Here is a 19719-nt window from a genome sequence, read left to right on the forward strand (position 1 = left end):
CATGAATTTTCCATTCTGGCAACTAGTAGGAGAAAAAGGCGGGGCAGGTGCAGCCAGGCCCAGCCCGTGGGTCCTGCTCCCCGCCCCCCCCCCCCCCCATACACACACCCAGGGCCTGGAGAACCCCCGGGAGTCGCCCCAGCAGCCTCGAGCCGATGCTGCGTTTACTTCCTCCCCCAGCCCTCCGGTCGAGATTGAGAGGCCCAATTCTGACCAGGGAACGGCGTCCTTTCACTCCCCCCGCCCCTCCCGATCAGATGGAACTTGATTTTTGTTGCAGCGAATTTAAAAAAAAAACAACAACAACCTAAATGTGCCACCCAAAAACTTTTCTGGATGGGAGTTTGGGGACGACTGGCCTGGGAAATTCGCTGCAGGGAAAGGAACAAGGAGGAGGCCATCCCCCCCCCCCCCCCCGCCCGCGCCCGTTCCAAAGGAGCCAGGAACCCGTAGTCCATCTGGCTCCCAAATTTGGGGCGCGGGAGCGGGATTCGCGCGCGCGGGGCGGAGCGCGCCGGGGCCGCGGGGGCGTGTCGGGGCGTGTCGGGGGCGGGGCCGGGCCGGGGCCGCGCGGCGCCCTGGGTGGTCCCCGCCCCCGCCGCGGCCCGGCCCGCGCCTGCACTGCCCTGTCCCAGAAGCGCTGGGGGCTGGGCGGCCGGGCCCTCGTTTATCCATCCACGAGTGCCGCCTGGGGTCTTTTTGCCTTGCCCCCACCCCCGCGCCGACCTCTAGGTGGGGTCCGGCCAGGGAGCCTGGAGGGACTCGCTGCCCGCTGGGGAGACGCATTCTGGTCCGCCCCGCGCCCGGTGTCTCCGAAGCCAGCCTCCCGCTCCAGCAGCCGCCTGGGGCCCGCAGCCAAAGTTTCGTTCCAGCTACTCAGAGAACAGAATGAAAGGGGGGGAGGAAACCATCACAAATTATAAAAAGAAAGTAATAAAGGCTTTTAATTTTTTTTCTGAGCCAGAAAGGTAAAAAAGGGGAACGCTTCCCCCACCCCCACCCCCGCCCTCTTCCAAGCGCCAAAGACATGCATGTATTGTATATTTTGGGGTTTTGTTTTTGGTTTTTGTTTTTGGACCCAGAAACCCACATTTCGGGTTAAGAGTTGGGGTGATGAAACCCCTTTCTGAGTAGCGAGTGTTCTGAGGAGCTCACCCAGTAAGGGGGCTCGTTTGGTGCCTCTTAGGAAGAAGCCAGTGGTTCGGATGAACCAGGATTCAAATCCAAATTTCTTTAACTCCCGAGTATACCGCTGTTACCAGGGCTCAGCTGTCTTTGGGAATCTAGTTTTCCGGGCTTGGAGAAAGGGCAAGGAGTTTCTGCCAGAGTCCAGAGCAAAATGTTGAGGAGTTTAGAATGCTGCCCACAATTCCTACCTAAATTCTTTTCTCTATGTCTCTGATTCTAACCTAGCTTGCTTTCTCTTTGACCTGATGCTGAGAGTGAAAGGGGGAAAAAGGCCTCTATTTTTATAAAGTTTCTCCATGTTATTTCTTATTTCAATTTAACTTGTTCCCAAATTTCTGTTTCTAATAACCTGGGACTTAAGCTAGGGGGGTTAACACCCATTGCTTAGAAACACCTTAGGTGATGTTTGATGAGTGGAAGATTCTCCAGGCAGTAGCAATCACACTAGAGGGGCAGAAGCAGAGAGGAAAGGCCTGAAGGATGGTGAGAATCTGACTGGTTTGGCACAACTGGTACTGGCAGGTTCCTATGGCCTTATCCCCTGCGTTTCAGTAAAACTTGGAGTCCAAGAGTGCACATCTGATGGAATGTCCAGAGAATTCTGACCCTCTGTATTCATTTTCTATATTTGCTGTAATACATGACCACTTAAGTTTAGTAACCTTTTGGATGCACACCTGTCATTTTACACTTCTGCAAGTTGAACGTCTGAAATGGGTGTCATGGGAAGAAACTGAAGATATGAGCAGGGGTGCATATGATTCTGAGGGAATCCACACTCTGCTTCTAAGAAGATACTTGTAGTCCTTCACCCTGGCCTCTTCCTGTTGTCACGCACCACTGTTGTAGTCATAAGTCCTTTTGCGCTGACTCTCAGAGGACACTTGACCTGACCAAGGGACTACCTGGATTTCCCAGGATTGTCTTCCCATTTTAAGTTTTTTCATTTAACCACATCTATAAGGTTTTTCTGTCCTGTGAGGGAATATAAACACAGGTTCCAGGGACTGCGACAGGCACTTTTCTTTTGTTTGGGGACCATACCAGCGATGCTAAGGGGTTACTCCTGGTTCTGCTCTCAGGAATTACTCCAGGGATCAAACCTGGGTCTGCTGGATGTAGGGCAAACACCCTACCAACTGCACTATGATTCCAGACCCTGGGCACATTTGTTTTTTTAAGGGGGGTAAACTTCTAATAAGCTAATGTTGGATCCTGGCAAGAGTTTGAGGTAGGTTATTGATCTTTATTCAGATAACCACCCAAAATCTATTGTGTGCTTACTGTGTACCATGTACATCTTCATTACAAACCTTCTTGGGCATTGTCCTTTGCTATATTCTGACTTTTCATTTTGAAGAACAGCTATGTTAACAGAGCCTTCCCAAAGAAGAACAGCCCATTTTTCCCCCACAAGAGTTCTTTTGGTCTACTCTTAAAAAAGGGGGAAAAATTAGAAACATTCTGCAAACCTTCTGCCCATCCAACCCCTCCAATAAGTCAAGAGTAATTAAATATTCCAGTTGTCCTAAGTGGAACAGAGAGGATGAAGTGAGGGTACCCAACCACATTCTAGAATTCATGTTGGAAATTAAGCCTCTAGAGACTTACCAGTACACACCAGAAACCTAGTAAGTCACTGAGACAAATGCAATAGCATAGAGATTCCAGACGTACTTTCATTTATCAGTACTTACTGAAGGAGAAGTAACAGTGAAGAGAGGAAGGGGTAATCACAAATATCCTTGTGAGGACACACAGACCCCACTGTGCAAAAGAAATAGCTGCACAGTATGTGACAATACATTCCAGAAGGCTTAAGTGAAATATTTTAAAGCAGAAACAACAGCCAAGTGAGAATCAGAATATTAGATTTGTCCTAACTGGAGGGCATGGAACTGTAATGATCAGCTTTTCCATGTATCTATCCTACTCACGGAGATTTTTCCTACCTTGTAACTGACCAGCCCCACTCAAACCATAAGAAAGAATCTGGGGGGCTACATGTGTGTGCTAAGATCTGGTCCTCTAGAGAAGAGTCTGTGGGGCTTGGGCACTGGATCAGTATACTCCAGCTGATGTTAGAAAGAACCACAAACAGGCTGGGTTTCAAACAACAGAATGTGGGGCCACAGAGATCGTACAGGTTAAGGCACTTGCCTTGCTTGCTGCCAATTCCAACTTAAGACCTTATCCCCATCCCCCAAATCAATGTGCAGGCAGAGACACAGTCCCTCCACTGCCCCTGAAGAGTCTTCCTGGACTCTCCCAGCTTGGGGGAGCCCCAGGCATTCCCCAATTTATCCGCACTTCAACTGCAGCCTCCACGTACTGATCTTCCTTTCACATCTAGGTCCCAGTTTCTTCTTATAAATAATCTGGGCTTTACTAATTGCATCTGCAACTGCCCTTGTGCCAAGTGAGTTCAAGTTTTGAGCTACCAGGGAGGTGGGGCTTTTAACTATCTTTCTTCTTTGAGGGGTGGCAGGTGGTATGGAGAAAGATGCAGTTGAATATACAGCAAGTACCTAGCCCAAACTCTGGCCACCAGAGTGCCTTCCCTGAAACTCTGGAATTGGGAATGGACTTCTAGACACAACCAGGATGGTCTGATACAGAAAGAGGAGTCACAGGGAGGCTGAGGCTCGGTCTACTCAAGGATTTCTGTTTATTTACAGAAAGAGGAGGAGGAAACAGATGGAGCATGGGGTAGGGAGACAGAGGGAGATGGATAAATGGGGCCGAGGCAGTATCTACTGTGTTCTTGTGTTTTGTTGTTATTCTAGCCACACCCAGCAGTGCTCAGGGTCTACTACTGGCTCTATACTCCGGGACCACTCCTGGAGGGGCTCAGGGAGTGATCCTGATGGGGTGTCATCAGTAATTAAACCCAGGTCAGCCACATGCAAGGGAAGCAACCTATTAGCTGTGTTATGGCTCCAGCCCCTACCATGCTCTTAACTAGCTCTTCGAAGCTCCATGGCAGGCCTGCCTTGGGCCCTTCTCATTATTCTATGCTTAGAGAAAAGCCTGCTTTGTTTGCTTAAGGAAGCTCAGTTTGGTTTCTGTTGCTTATAAGCAAAGCCAACAGAAAAGCTATAATAGAGGAAGCTACTCTATTCATTTTCTCTTAGAGCTGCAACAACTCTTTCACCATGCTTGAAACAGCATTAAAAAAAAATCTCTTCTGGTTCTGTAGAAGAGACACTGGTAGGGATCTTACTGGACTAAAATCAAGGTGTGGGTAGAGCTGTGTTCCTTTCTGGAAGTTCCCGGGGGAGAATCTCTAGCCTTGCCTCTTCCAGCTTTTTGAAACACCCTCATTCCGTCTTCAAAGCCAGTGACAGCCAATAAAGTCATTCTCACCACACCATCTGTCATGTTTTCTGCAGCCAAAAAAGGTTCTCTGCTTTTCAGGATTGGTGCTTTTAGATTGGGTCCACATGCAGAATCCAGGCTCTTTGCCCCATCTCAGTCAAGACCCTGAACCTTGATCCCATTCATCTGCAAAGTCCCTTTTGCTGTATGGAGAAGCACAGTCACAGCTTCTGAGAACTACAATGGGACCATCTCTTACCCGCATTGCTTTGCTTATCACCAAGCACAGTATACTATATCATGTTCATTTGTAGTAAGAGGGATGGCTGAGAATTTTTTTTTCTTTTTAGGTCATACCCGGCGATGCTCAGGGGTTACTCCTGGTTCTGCACTCAGGAATTACTCCTGTGGTGCTCGGGGGGACCATATGGGATGCCGAGAATCAAACCCGGGTCGGCCTCGTGCAAGGCAAATGCCCTACCCGCTGTACCATTGCTCCAGCCCCATGGCTGAGAATTTTATGATTTTTCCTTATACTGTTTCTTCTTAGCTTAGAGAATCACTTGCTCAATCAGAAGCCTTGACTTTCAGAAGCTCTTTATGAGAAGCACCAGCACAACTCATCAGATTCAAGGACCTTTATTTAGCTGCCTTCTCATAGCTAAAGGTTTAACTATTCCACAGAGATACCAAACGAAGACCTAGTCCCCAAAGACCTATTTGGAACTGGGAGGAATTAACAGAATGGAATCAAATGACTATTCTCCGTTAGAGAGCTGCCTTTGTTAAATTATAATTACTAGGAAAAGGTGATTGAAATTCCTCCTAATGGAGAGCCTGGGGGTGAATTCTTAATAAAAGTGTTGTTTCTGGCAGGAGGCTGTAAGGTCCAATTTATGTGTCAATAATAAACACAATAGACACCTACAGGTGCCTGGTAAAGTCATTCATCCACTCAATGGAGATAAAGTGCCAAGTGCCTCTCTCACACTGGGCAAACAGTGAAAGTGCAAATTTCTTTCAAAGTCTATAGAGGAGGCCAGTTTCGACGCTAATGTTAGCTATATGATAGGAAAAAAAATTAGAACCAGTCAAGAGTCAGGTGATGGAAAAGGAGCTATTTGGATGATGCAGTTAAGGTCTTACAGGGACTGGAGTCATAGCACAGCAGGTAGGGTGTTTGCCTTGCACTCGGCCAAACTGGGTTAGATTCCCAGCATCCCATATGGTCCCTTGAGCACTGCTGGGTAATTCCTGAGTGTAGAGCCAGGAGTGACCCCTGTGCATTGCTCGGTGTGACCCAAAAAGAAAAAAAAAAAAGGTCTTACATCTTTACAGGCATTTCACTTTGAAGTAATCATACCACCTTCACACAAGGTTGCAAAGAAATTTCCAGGTGTCCTCTTGTGCCAGTCCCTAACCTGCCACGGTGTTAGAACTGCTAGTGCTTGGGCACTGATTGTACAGTACTGAAGTCAAAGCACTGACACTTATCTATATAGCTTATTCAATTCCACCACACAGCTGCGGGTGTGTATTCGCCAATCACCCCCCAGTTACCCCTGGATGCATTGAATGTGTGTGCCTAGTCCTCTGTAATGTTATCACATGTGTAGCCTTGTGCAATGACCCTCAGTTAATCGAGGTCCTGAGCGGTGCACATGAATTCTTTCTCAATAAAGCTGTTACAAATACCCCAGACTTGCTGGAGTTACATCTGTCCTCAGCACACCTATCCCTCCCCACTATTTCCAACCTCTGGCAGTCACTAATCTGTGCTCCATCGCTAGAATTATGTTATTTTCATGTGTGTTACATAAATGGAACCTCGCAGTAGGTCTCCTTTTGAGATTTACTTTTTCTTTTCTAAAAAAAAATTTCTATCATTTCCTTAAGAGCCATCCTTATTATTTTGTGTCTAAATTGTTTCTCTTTCTGTCTATTTCTATTTGTGTCAAGAAGTCTTCTTTGGGGCTGGAGAGATAGCACAGCGGGTAGGGCGTTTGCCTTGCACGCGGCCGACCCGGGTTCAAATCCCAGCATCCCATATGGTCCCCTGAGCACGGCCAGGGGTAATTCCTGAGTGCAGAGCCAGGAGTAACCCCTGTGCATCGCCTGGTGTGACCCAAAAAGCAAAAAAAAAAAAAAAAAAAAAAAAGAAGTCTTCTTTGGTATAGGTGGACCACAGTTTAATAATCCACCATTAGGAGACTTTGGTTAATTTCCAGTTTTGCACTAACTGCAAATAAAACCGCCGGGAACATTCATGTACAAGTTCCTGCGTGAAAATAAGTCTTCATTTCTCTTGGCTTCAAGCCCAACCGTGTGATTACTGGGTTGTATGATAAGTGCATTATGGTTTGGGGTTTTTGTTTTCAGAAATGGGCAAACTGTTTTCCAGAGTGCTTATATTATTTTGGATTCTCCAGCAGTGTATGACTGATCCAGTTTCTCTATATCCTGGCCAACATTTGGAGTTAATCACTGTTTTTTTCATTCTGACCATTTTGATAAATATGTCCTGTTATCTCTTTGTGGTTTAATTTGCATTTTTCTAATGGCTAATGATGTTGAATGTACTCTCGCATTGTTTGTTTGCCACTGATATAGTCTCTTTGGTGAAATGTCTGTGCATGTCTTTTGCCCATTCCCAGAAGCGCTGGGGGCTGGGCGGCCGGGCCCTCGTTTATCCATCCACGAGTGCCGCCTGGGGTCTTTTTGCCTTGCCCCCACCCCCGCGCCGACCTCTAGGTGGGGTCCGGCCAGGGAGCCTGGAGGGACTCGCTGCCCGCTGGGGAGACGCATTCTGGTCCGCCCCGCGCCCGGTGTCTCCGAAGCCAGCCTCCCGCTCCAGCAGCCGCCTGGGGCCCGCAGCCAAAGTTTCGTTCCAGCTACTCAGAGAACAGAATGAAAGGGGGGGAGGAAACCATCACAAATTATAAAAAGAAAGTAATAAAGGCTTTTAATTTTTTTTCTGAGCCAGAAAGGTAAAAAAGGGGAACGCTTCCCCCACCCCCATTCAAGGCAAGCACCGTACACACTGTACTCTCTGCCCTCCTCTAACACCATTTACTTAAAGAGTTATCCCCCCTTCCACTGAATTCCTTTTGTGACTTTGTTAAAAATTAATTGTGGTCATTTATATATATATTTTGCATTTGGGGCCACACCCAGCTATGCTCGGGGGTTACTTCTGGCTCTGCACCCAGAAATTACTTCTGGCGGTGCTTGTGGGACCATATAGGATGCGGGGGATTCAACCCACGTTGCAGCATGCAAGGCAAATGCCCAACCTGCTGCACTATCACTCTGGCCCCAACTGTGGTCACTGTTCGGTTTCATTGTTTATCAAAGTGTCTCTATCTACCTGTACCACACTGTCTTGTTTCCTGTAGCCATATAGGAAGCTTTAATGTCAGGAAATGAAGTTACTTTATGGTCTTGACTCCTGGTTATTTGCTAGAGTCACAGAGAATGTGAATAGCAGTGGACAAATAGCAGTTTCTTTTCTAAATAAAGGATATATAGGTGCCATGTTTTGAAAGTGTGCGTTGAAGAACATAATTCCCTGTGGATTTTTCTCTTGTGTCTATGTGCAATAATTATGACTGATCCTTAAAACAAAACTTTTGCAATTTAAAAAAATTAAAGAAATGAGCAGACAAGGAGATCAGTCAAGGGGCTAGACTGCATCCTTTGCATGTGAGAGGCCTGGGTTTGATCTCTGCCCTACTTGGTCCCCCTGAGCACTGCCAGGAGCAGTTCCTGTCAGGTGGCCTGAGAGAACCAAACCAAACAAAAAGAATTGCGTTAAACTTAGTACAGCGGGTAGGGCATTTGCCTTGCACATAGCCAACCTAGCTTTGATTCCCAGCATCCCATATCGTCCCTCAAGCGCCGCCAGGAGTAATTCCTGAGTGGAGAGCCAGGAGTAACCCCTGACCATTGCCGGGTGTCACCCAACACACATACACACACACACACACACACACACATACACACACACACACCCCAACTTAGAGGTTTAGGACACCCAGTTCGGAGATATCTACATCTTTCTCTACATGGAGGCTTTCCATCTCTCCAAGAGTTTGCCTTTCCTTTCTTTTATCAGTATCTTATAATATTCATCATATACATCTTAGGCTTTTTCTGTTTGTTTGTTTCTTTGGGGCCACACCCGGAAGTGCACTGCAACTACTCCCACCTTGGTGATGGGTGTCATTCCTGGCCATATTTGGGGGATTCTCTGTGTGATGAGATACACTCCGGGAGTTTTGAACACATGTGTGACTCTGGTGTCTAGATATGGGCTGTCAGAGAGCTGGGCGCTGTCTTCTGGAGACACTTGTTGGAAGTGCCCTGCTGACAGATGATACTGGCTCAGACCAGCATGGCTCCTAGGGAAGCCAGGATGGGATGCTGGCATTTAGATGCGTTTCAAAGGGGTAGCTGATGTCAGGAGAGATGGAGTCATAAAATTTGCTTATAAATGGATAGACATGCGGAGTATCATGCTAAGTGAAATGAGTCAGAAAAAGAGGGACAGACATAGAAGGACTGCACTCATTTGTGGAGTATAGAATAACATCACATGAGGCTAACATCCAAGGGCAGTAGATAGATACAAGGGCCAGGAGGATTGCCCCATAGCTGGAGGCCTGCTTCATGAGCGAAGGGGAGAGGGTGATGGAATAGAGAAGGGATCACTAAGAAAATGATGACTGGGAGGAATCAGCCAGGATGGGAGATGTGTGTCGAAAGTAGATAATGGACCAAACATGATGACCTCTCAGTGTCTGTGTTGCAAGCCATAATGCCCAAAAGTAGAGAGAGAGTATGGGGAATATTGCCTACCGTGGAGGCAGGGGGAGGGTGGGAAAAGGGGTGTGTACCCGGGGATATTGGTGGTGGAGAATGTGTACTGGTGGAGGGATGGGTGTTTGATCATTGTGTGATTATAACCTAAACATGAAGGCTTGTAACTGTCTCACGGTAATTCAATATTTTTTTTTAAAAAAAGGGGGGGTAGCTGACAGGACATGCAACTTGATTGGGTGAGGAAACATTAGGGGGAAAAATCAAGTTAAGGATGACTCCAAGTTCTTAGCCCAAGCAGCTGGAGAAATATCACTGTCATTTACTGAGAAGAAAATGGCATTCTGTTGCATAAAACCAGAATTGTCATTGCCTGGAAAAGACCTGGCATCCATGTGCGACCACAGGTGAAGTGGGGTGCAGTTCCTTTTCTTTCCAGGAACTGCAAGGGCAGGAGAGAAAAGATGTTGGAGATGAGAGACAGGAAATGAAACTGACAGGAATTAAGCACTCAAGGACTAAACTTTTTTTTTTTTTTTGGTTTTTGGGTCACACCTGGCGATGCACAGGGGTTACTCCTGGCTCTGCACTCAGGAATTACTTCTGGCGGTGCTCAGGGGACCATATGGGATGCTGGGATTTGAACCCGGGTCGGCTGCGTGCAAGGCAAATGCCCTACCCGCTATGCTATATCACTCCAGCCCCCCCTTTTTTTTTTCCTTGTTTGGTTTTTGGGCCACATCCAGGAGTGCTCAGGGATCACTCCTGGCAGGGTTGGGGGACCTCATGGGGTGCCAGGGTTCCAACCCAGGTCATTCAGGTGCAAGGCAAGTGTCCTTGCTATACTATTCCCCTAGCCCCAGGGCCAAACTTTCTCAGTGTCACTTTATATCAATCTTTATTAGATTCCTAGAGCTAAGTAGTGATGTGCTTGATTTTCTGCCCTAGGCCTTCCTTTCCTTTTGCAGTTGTGACTTTGTTGATGGGGTGGTACACTTGCTTCTCGTGTGCTCACATGCCAGTCTGTGCTTTCGGGTAGTGCAATTCAGTGCTGACTGCTCTCAGCATGTGGGCAGGTGCCAGGGAGGAAACTGTGGCCTGGCACCTTCCCATTGAGCAACAGTCCCCCGGCCTGAGTCTTATAGCTTTTTAATGCAATAAGGAATATGTAAAGTAATGGTTACGGGGCTGGAGGAATAGCACAGCGGGGAGGGCATTTGCCTTGCATGCGGCCGACCCAGGTTCGATTCCCAGCATCCCATATGGTCCCCTGAGCACTGCCAGGGGTGATTCCTGAGTGCAGAGCCAGGAGTAACCCCTGTGCATCGCCTGGTGTGACCCAAAAAGCAAAAAATAAATAATAAATAAAGTAATGGTTACATTCCAGCTATTCACCTCTCAACTCAGTGGGATTACCTGCATTTATAGTGTTGTATATCCACCTCCATGCTCTCGCCCCCAGAATTTCATAGTCCTCTACCCTCTGGACTGCTTAGCAAACTATATTTCATATTTTGCCTTTATAAATGTGCCTATTGCAAGTTGCTCATGTAAGTGGAATCAAACCATTTGTCCTTTTATTTCTGGCTTACTTCACTGAGCACACTGTCTTACAGATTCACATTTGTAAAACAATTTGACCCTTTGTCAAATTTTCTTTTATTTGTTTTTTGGGCCACATCCGATGATGCTCAGGGGTTACTCCTGGCCCTGCACTTAGTAATTATTCTTGATAGTGCTCAGGGAACCGTATGGAAGGTTGGGGATACAACATGGATTGGCTTTGTGCGAGGCAAATACGTGCTGTATTATCTCTCTGGCCTATTTTTTATGGCCTAATAATATTCCTTTATGTGTATATTTATTTCACTTTTGTGGGTTTATTTTTTTAAGGATAATTTTTTATTTGCTTATTTTTTTTTCGTTTTGTTTTATGAGTCATATCTAGCACTGCTTGGGGTTTACTCCTGATTCTGTGCTCAGGGACCACTTCTGTGAGCTCTGGAGCCCAGATGGAGTGCTGGGGATTGAATACAGGTCAGCTTTATGCAGGGCAAATACCTACCCATTGTACTATTGCTCCAGCCCCAGGATAATTCTTTAACCAAAAAAAAAAAGTGGGGGTAGTTTTGGGCCATACTTGGCAATACTTGGGAGTAGCTACTCCCAGCTCTGGGCTCAGGGTTACTCCTGGTGGCAGTAGGAAGACCAGGCAGGGCTGGGGATTGAGCCAGAGTCAGCTGCATGCAAAGCCCTCAGTTCTTGTACTTTCTCTGGCCCGCCACATTTTGCTTAACCCGTCATCCATTGCTGCACTTGGCTTGCTTCTACCTCGTTCTTGACTACGGTGAGTAATGTTTCTGTGAATGTTCACTGGTGTTTGACTCCCCACTTTCAATTCTTATGGACATATTCCTGGGAGTGAAATTGATAGATAACATATTTATTGTTATTATATTACACATTTTCCTAACGATATTTTACTAGTCTATATTATCGTATGCTACTGATGATTATGTGTTTCTCACGGGGTTCTATGTTTAGCCTTGCAATAAAACACTAAATTTTTCCACAGCACTTGTACCATTTATAATTCCCAGTGGTGAGGCTGAAGAAATAATAAAACAGACTGACAGCATCCTTTGCATGTGGGAGGCCCCCTGGGAGTGACCCCTGGGCACTGAGCAGGGAGTAACCCCCAGCACCACAGGGTGTGGCCCCCAAAACAAAACAAAAACAAAAAGTAAAATCAAATATGGCCAAGCCCAAGGGTCCCAACATCTCTACATCCTTGCCAACACACGCCATTTTTCATATTTAGTTCTTTGTCTTGGTGCTGGAGGTCAAACCTAGGGCCTCATATGTGCAAGCATTGGCTTTCCCATCTCTGACTACTTTCTGTGTTCTACTTTTTAAAATTTTTGTTTTGTTTTGTTTTGTTTTGGGGTCACACCCGGCGATGCACAGGCATTGCTCCTGGTTCATGCACTCAGGAATTACTCCTGGCTATGCTTGGGGTACCCTATGGGATGCTGGGAATCAAACCTGGGTTGGCCACATGCAAGGCAAGCACCCTACCCGCTGTGCTACGGCTCCAGCCCCACTTTTTTTTTTCAAATTTTTTGATGTATGTTTTCTTGGGAGGACCTCTCCAGTGGTGCTGTGTTTGGTTTTGTTTTTTGAATAGCCATTCCCATAGTTGTGATGTGGCATCTCACTGTGGTTTTGATTGGCTTTTCCCTGATGTGTAATGGTGGTGGACATTTTTTCATGTGCTTATTGACCTTTTGGAGAAACATCTCAAGTCTTACCCCACCCTGCTCTGCTCTTCTTCCCTTTGTTGTTCTGGTTGTTCTGACCTTGGGTTGCACACATTTGATTTTTCGGTTTATTTTTGGTTTTATTTGGGGTTTTTTTGGGGGGGGTGGGGGAGATACTCAGCTGTGCTCAGGGCTTTCTCCTGGTGGGCTCTGAAGACCTTACAGCTTGCAGAGGGTTGAACCTGGGTCAGCTGCGCACAAGGCAAGCACCTGACCTGCTGTACCATCTCTCTGGCCCTCATATTTGGCACTCTGCGGTGGCACTAGGAATCCTGAAAGTCAGTGCTGCTGGGACCACACTTGGCATGTGAGGATGTCAGGGATGGAACTCTACCACTGAGCCCTCCCTGACCCCTATTTGAGTCTTTATTTTCATTCTAATCTTTTGCGTTTTGGTCATAAGTGGCTGTGACTGTGGCCGGGTGTCATTCCTGGTTCTATGCTCAGGGATCACTTCTTTTTTTTTTTAATTTTTAAAATTTTATTGAATCACCGTGAGATAATTATAAGCTTTCATGTTTGGGTTACAATCTCACAATGATCAAACACCCATCCCTCCACCAGTGCACATTCCCCACCACCAATATCCCTGGTATACCCCCCCCTTACCCACCCTCCCCCTGCCTTTAAGGCAGACAATATTCCCCATAGTCTCTCTCTACTTTTGGGCATTATAGCTTCCAACACAGACACTGAGAGGTCATCATGCTTGGTCCATTATCTACTTTCGGCATGCATCTCCCATCCCAACTGGTAGGGATCACTTCTTGACGTGTTTGAGGGACCATATGCAGAGTCCGGGATAGAACTGGGGTTCGCCATGTGCAAGGCAGACACCTTCTCTGCTGTACCATCTCTCCACCCTCACCCACTACACTGCTTTCAAGTTTTTTTTTCCCTATCAAATTGAGCAGTATTGTTATTGCCATTATTGAATTTTAGAAATTCTTTATAGATTCTGGATGTGAATCACTTATCAGACATATAACTTGCAAATATTTTCTCCCATTCTGTATATTGTTCTTTTCTGCTTTATTGATAGAATCCTTTATGTATACAAATCTTCATTTTGGATATGGTACAATTTATATTTTCTCTATTGCTTATGCTTTTGGTATCCTAGTCATGAATCACAAATCTGATGTCATACAGGCTTCTCCAGAGTTTTCTAAGCATTTTATTTAATTAATTTGGGGGGCCACACTCAGTGGTGCTCAGGGCTTACTGCTGGCTCTGTGGTCAGGGATCACTCCTAGCGGGGCTCAGGGGACCATATGGGGTACTAGAGATCAAACCTGGATTGGCCATATGTGAGGCAAGTGCCCTACTTACTCTGGTCCCCAAGCAAATGTCATTTTTTTTTGCTTTTTGGGTCACACCAGGCAATGCACAGGAGTTACTCCTGGCTCTGCACCCAGGAATGACTCCTGACGGTGCTCAGGGGACCATATGGGATGCTGGGAATCAAACCTGGGTCGGCCGTGTGCAAGGCAAACGCCCTACCTGCTGTGCTATTGCTCCAGCCCCGCAAATGTTATTCTTTTGCCAATAAAATGTCCAGTTGGGGCCCAGAGATAATTTAGGGATTAATGCACTTGCTCTGCATGCGACCAATCTCAGTTCAATCCCCAGCACTGTATAGGGTTCCCTGAGTGCCACCAGGAGTGATCCCTGAGCACAGAGTCAGAAGTTATCCCTGAAAACACTACTGAGTGGGAAACCTCCCCCAAAAAATATCCAGTTAGGGAGCCTAGGGATAGCTGAATGGTAGGACACCTGCCTTTCAGGTATGAAGTTTGATCCCTCGCCCCACCACATATACAGAATGCTAAAGAGTGCACTTCTGGTGGCCTTTGACCAAACTGTGTAAGTCTAGTCATCTCAGTAGTAGCAGCTACAAGGGGAATGAAAGGGGGAAAGCTCTACTTTCCCATCGGTGTTGAAAGACTGTCTTTACCACTGGGTGAACTTGGGGCCCATGTAGAAAATCCATTGGCCATTTATGTGAGGGTTTCATTTTAGACCTTTTATTCTATTACATTGGCCTATATGGCTATCCTTATAGCATCAGAGTGTTTTAATTTACATAAATTTGCAGTAATTCTAGAAACTGGGAGAGTAAGCTCTCCAATTGTACTCATCTTTTCCAAAATTATTTAGGCTATTTAGGACCAATTGCAACTCAATGTACTTGAGCAGTAGGAATGACTCAGGATTTATATGTAGTAGTGATTACAGTGTATCAAAAAAATGTAGGTAGTATTGACATCTTAAAAAAGTCTTCCTGCTCATGAACTCAGAATGCCTTTCCATTGATTTCAACCTTCGTTAATTTCTTTCAGCAATTTTTTTTCCTTTTTTGGGTCACATCCAGTGATGCTCAGGTGTTACTCCTGGTTCTGCACTCAGGAATCACTCCTGAAGGTTCTCTGGACATCAGATGCCAGGGATTGAACCCTGGTCAGCCACATGCAAGGCAAACACCCTACCCACTGTACTAACGCTCTAGCTCTCAGCAATTTTTATTTTATTTTTTATTTTTATTTATTTATGTTTTTGCTTTTTGGGCCATACCTGGCGATGCACAGGGGTTACTCCTAGCTCTGCACTCAGGAATTATCCCTGGCAGTGGTCAGGGAACCATATGGGATGCTGGGAATCGAACCCGGGTCAGCCACATGCAAGGCAAACGCCCTACCCGCTATGCTATTGCTCCAGCCCCTCTTTTACCTTCTTGATTAGCTTTTTTCCTAAGGTATTTGTTCTTTGTGATGCTTTGATTGAATTGTCATCTTGTCTCCTCAGGTTGCTTGTTGCTGCTATGTGGAAACAAAACTGGTGTTATCTCATTTGTGGATAACACAAGATGAAATAAAGACTCAGAACATGTTGTTCAAAAGTCCTTAGCTAGTAAGTTCCAGCTTAAGTCTCCATCTTGAAATCCATTGTGGTGCTTCTGAGATGGTCACTTATTTCTCCCCTTCCTTAGTGACCTTCTTCCTCTGGCTTGATGCTCTTAGTTGAAAATTAAAAATACCAGAAAAAGAAAGAGCTGGAGCATGACCAAAATAGACTCTAAGTTTTGGTGGGAGGTCAGAGAGATAGTATTGCAGGTAAGGTGCCTGTCTTGTATATGGGTGACCCGGGCCCTATCTCCAGCACCCCATATATTCCCCGATCCCTATAAGCAGAGACCCATGAGCATAGAGTCAGGAGTAAGCCCTGAACCCTTGAGCACTTCCATTTGTGGCTCAAACAACCAACACCCCCCCACAAAAAAAAAGAAGAAAGCTTTATATTGTGGCAGGTGCGATAACTGAGCACTAAGAAGGAAGCAAATTCTCAAGGGTCCTTGAAGTCCCTCTTCATTCTTTGAAATAGAAGGACCCAAGGCAGGTAGCAAGAAGTCAGCCTTGATTAGGTGACCTCAAAATGCCAAAAGATTGGATCAGAATGACTCAGAAATCAAGAAGCTACTTGTAGCAAAGCAATACATTGTCAAACCAGGATGCTGCCCGGGGCTTGTCAAAAGGACTGTGTTGGGACTTGTAGATGGCCCCAACTCTGAAGGGCCTTCAGGGGGGTGTTTCTGCTGCCTGCCACCAGGTTGGAAAGCAGGACTATGTTGGGTCACCAGCCTTGGCATGCCCGCAGAAGGGAAGACGTGCTTTCCCCATGTCCCTAAAGCCCATTCAGGAAGTGCTAGGAAATCTATTTTATTTTATTTTTGGTTTGGGGGCCACGCTCGACTCTGCTCGGGGGTTACTTCTGGCTCTGCACTTCAGCCATTACTCCTAGTGGTGCTCGAGGGGACCATACCTGGGATCAAATCCAGGTGAACCTTATGCAGGGTAAGCGCGCTACCCATTCTACTATCACTTTGGCCCACCACTAGAAAATCTAGATCCCACTGAACACTTCCTCTCCCAAACTTTCTGATGGAATTCCTGCATCTCCACTTTCTTCTGAGAATCTCACAAGCTTGTCTTTCCTTTATCCTTCCTTCCTTCCTTCCTTCCTTCCTTCCTTCCTTCCTTCCTTCCTTCCTTCCTTCCTTCCTTCCTTCCTTCCTTCCTTCCTTCCTTCCTTCCTTCCTCCCTCCCTCCCTTCTTTCCTTCTCTCCTTCCTTCCTTCCGTTCCTTCTCCCTCCCTCCTTTCCTCCTTTCCTTCCTTCCACCCTCCCTCTTTTTCCCCTCTCTTTTTGGGGGTCACACCTGCTAGTGCTCAGGTGCTACTCCAGAAACATTGCAGAAATGAGTGGGGGCGGGATATCATTCCTGGAGTACTCAAGGATCATGCTATGTTGGGGATCAAATCCAGGATGCCTATGTGCAAAGAATGTGCTCCAGTCCTTTCAACTGTCTCTATGGCCCTTGCTAATGTTTTTGTGCTTGTGATGAGCAAAAGTCACACATGGTTGTATCCTGGGGGGTTGTGGTGCAACTATGGAAGGGGTCACATAGCTGTGGTGCTCATAGGAGATTCACATTTTGGGACGGCATTAGGAATCTTAGTAGGGCGTTTGCCTTGAACCTGGTTTGATTCCCGCATTCCAAAGCACCACCTGGAGTGATTCCTGAGTGCAGAGTTAGGAGCAAACCCTGAGCTCTGCTGGGTTGGGCCCCAAACAACAACAACAACAATAACAATAACCTAAAAAAAAACCCCACTGTATGGGGCAGGAGAGACAGTACAGAAAGTCGGCCAACTGCCTTACCTGCAGGAGACCCAAGTTCAATCCCCGGCATCCCCAGTGGTTCCCTGAGCCTGCCAGGAGTAATCCCTGCGCACAGAACCAGGAGTAACCCCTGAGTACTGCTGGGCGTGGCCCCCAAAGCAAAATTAAAGTGCTTATGTGGGGCCTGGGAAATAGTTCAGAGGGCCGGAACACACACACTAGACCTTGTATTCCATTCCTGAACTGCTTGGCCCTCTGAATGACCCCCCCACAACACTCTCTCCAGCCCCCACACAAGTACTTTAAACATGGCTAGTTACAATTGCCAGTGAGGAGGGCATGGATGCACTCTCAGGGTTTTCTTGTTCCTTCCTGCCTCTCTTCAAGCCCAGCAAAACTCCCAGAAAGGAATGCACACACACACACATACACACACAGAGACAGAGAGAGAGACAGAGAGAGAGAGACAGAGAGAGAATTAGAACATCCCCTCCCGCTTCCTGAAGGAAAGAGGAGGGGGCCAAAGAGATCGTCCAATGGGTTTCATATGCGTATACAGCTTGGTATAGCTGGTTGCTGAGCCAAAAGTAGCCCCGAACACTGCTGGGTGTGACTCCAAAACCAAAGCCCAACAGTAACATTAATATAGTTGCCAAAAGCAAAGAGCATTCTGGCTGAAGACAACACCTTGGCATCTTCTCAGCCCCCTGCACCCCAATTTTCAGTGCAAAGGTACTGCATTACAATAGCCCGAGTCTTCTTACCTCCTAAGACATCCCAGACAAAGAATGGTGGAACCTTCTCCGGTGAAGAATGGCTAACATTTTTATGTAGACTGATAAGGGACGGCCCAAGTCTCTGTAGTTTCCGCCCTCGTCCATGGATTACTGAGAAAATTCCACAGGGCATCAAAGCTGCCAACATAGAAAATAAGTGAAGAAAGTTCACAAAGAAAAATAACAGTGTGGTAGCAGGCAACTTTCTCTGTACCTCCCACATGGCACATATTATAACAGCCATTTCATTTATATTACAGAAAAATAATAATGGAAGTAGGTCGTGATGTTTCAAATGATTTTCCCAGGGCCAGAAAGTATTGGGATTAAGGAATTTACCTTGTATGTGGCCAACCCTGATTTGATCAGATCACTAAGTGCTGCTGGCTATGGCACCCCCCCAATAAATAAAAATAAAAATATTTTTCTAATGGAAATAATATGCCCTGATCATATAGTCGATTTCTAATTTCCCCATAAATCACCAGCAGCTTCCTTCCACCAGTCTCTTCCTCTAGCTTCTTGCCCTGCAAACCATCCCCGCCTTCCTAATGAATGTTTCCACAAGGATCACGCCTTTGCTTAAAGGTTTACTCTGTTCCCCAATGCCAGTATACTCAAACCTTAATTCCTCTGCGCATTGTTCAAAGCTTCTTAGCCATCAGTTTTCCTCATTTGTCCTGATTGCCAGACTCGGCATGCTCTGAGCTGTATCATAATTTCCTTCACTGGAAACGCGAACTCTGCTCCCCGCTGCTTGCTAACTTCTCCTACTCACGCTTCAGGGCTGGATTCAAATCTCACCTCATTCACTGCTTCTCTTTCTATCGATTCTTTGGGCATACTCCCTGTCCATCTGCGGTGGGCAAGGCCCTTCATGAGCAGGTCACTGAAACCAAGGCTTTGTGGAACAGAGACTGGGAAAAGGTCCCTCCCCTGGAGAAAGGGATGTTGTTGCCTTGGCAAAGATGTCTTATTAAGTCACCGAAGCCAGCCGTGTTTTCAGAGTAAAATAGTAAAATAGTAAAAGTCCCTAAGATCTTCCAAGGAGGATGCTTGGTAAGGATGCTTACCAGAAGACCACACTGGGTGCTAAGATTTCAGAAAGAGTTCCTATGTGGAATTCAAGTCTCTTGATCTGGTTGTCTCTTTCTGTTTTGGGGTCACATCTGGCTCTGCTCAGGGGTTACTCCTGGCTCTGCACTCAGGAATTACTTCTGGTGGTGCTGGGGGAGGGGGAGTGGGGGGAACCATTTGGGAAGTTGAAACTTGAACCTGGGCCGCCCTACCCACTGTTCTATCTCTCCAGCCCCTCTCCTTGATATCTGGACTGAAATGCAAAAGCTATTTTGTTTTTGAAAGCCAGGCCAAACCGCTCAGGATGACTCCACTTGGCCTAGTCAGAAGGACTGGGGAGAGACCGGCAAGACAGCTAGACTGCCTTCTGGGTGTGGGGTGTGCTTGCTCATTGATGCCAGCCCACTCTCTCCTGGCCGGATCCTGGGGATATAAATGACGACTCCTGTAGGGGCCGGCTGGAGAGCCAGGAGGGCAGTCAGGCCTTAGGCAGGGCAAGTGCCAGGCGAGGCGGTGGGTGGCAGAGAATCCCCCAGGCCAGCAC

The sequence above is a fragment of the Sorex araneus genome, chromosome 1 (genome assembly GCF_027595985.1).
Source record: "Sorex araneus isolate mSorAra2 chromosome 1, mSorAra2.pri, whole genome shotgun sequence".
Classification (NCBI taxonomy): Eukaryota; Metazoa; Chordata; class Mammalia; order Eulipotyphla; family Soricidae; genus Sorex; species Sorex araneus.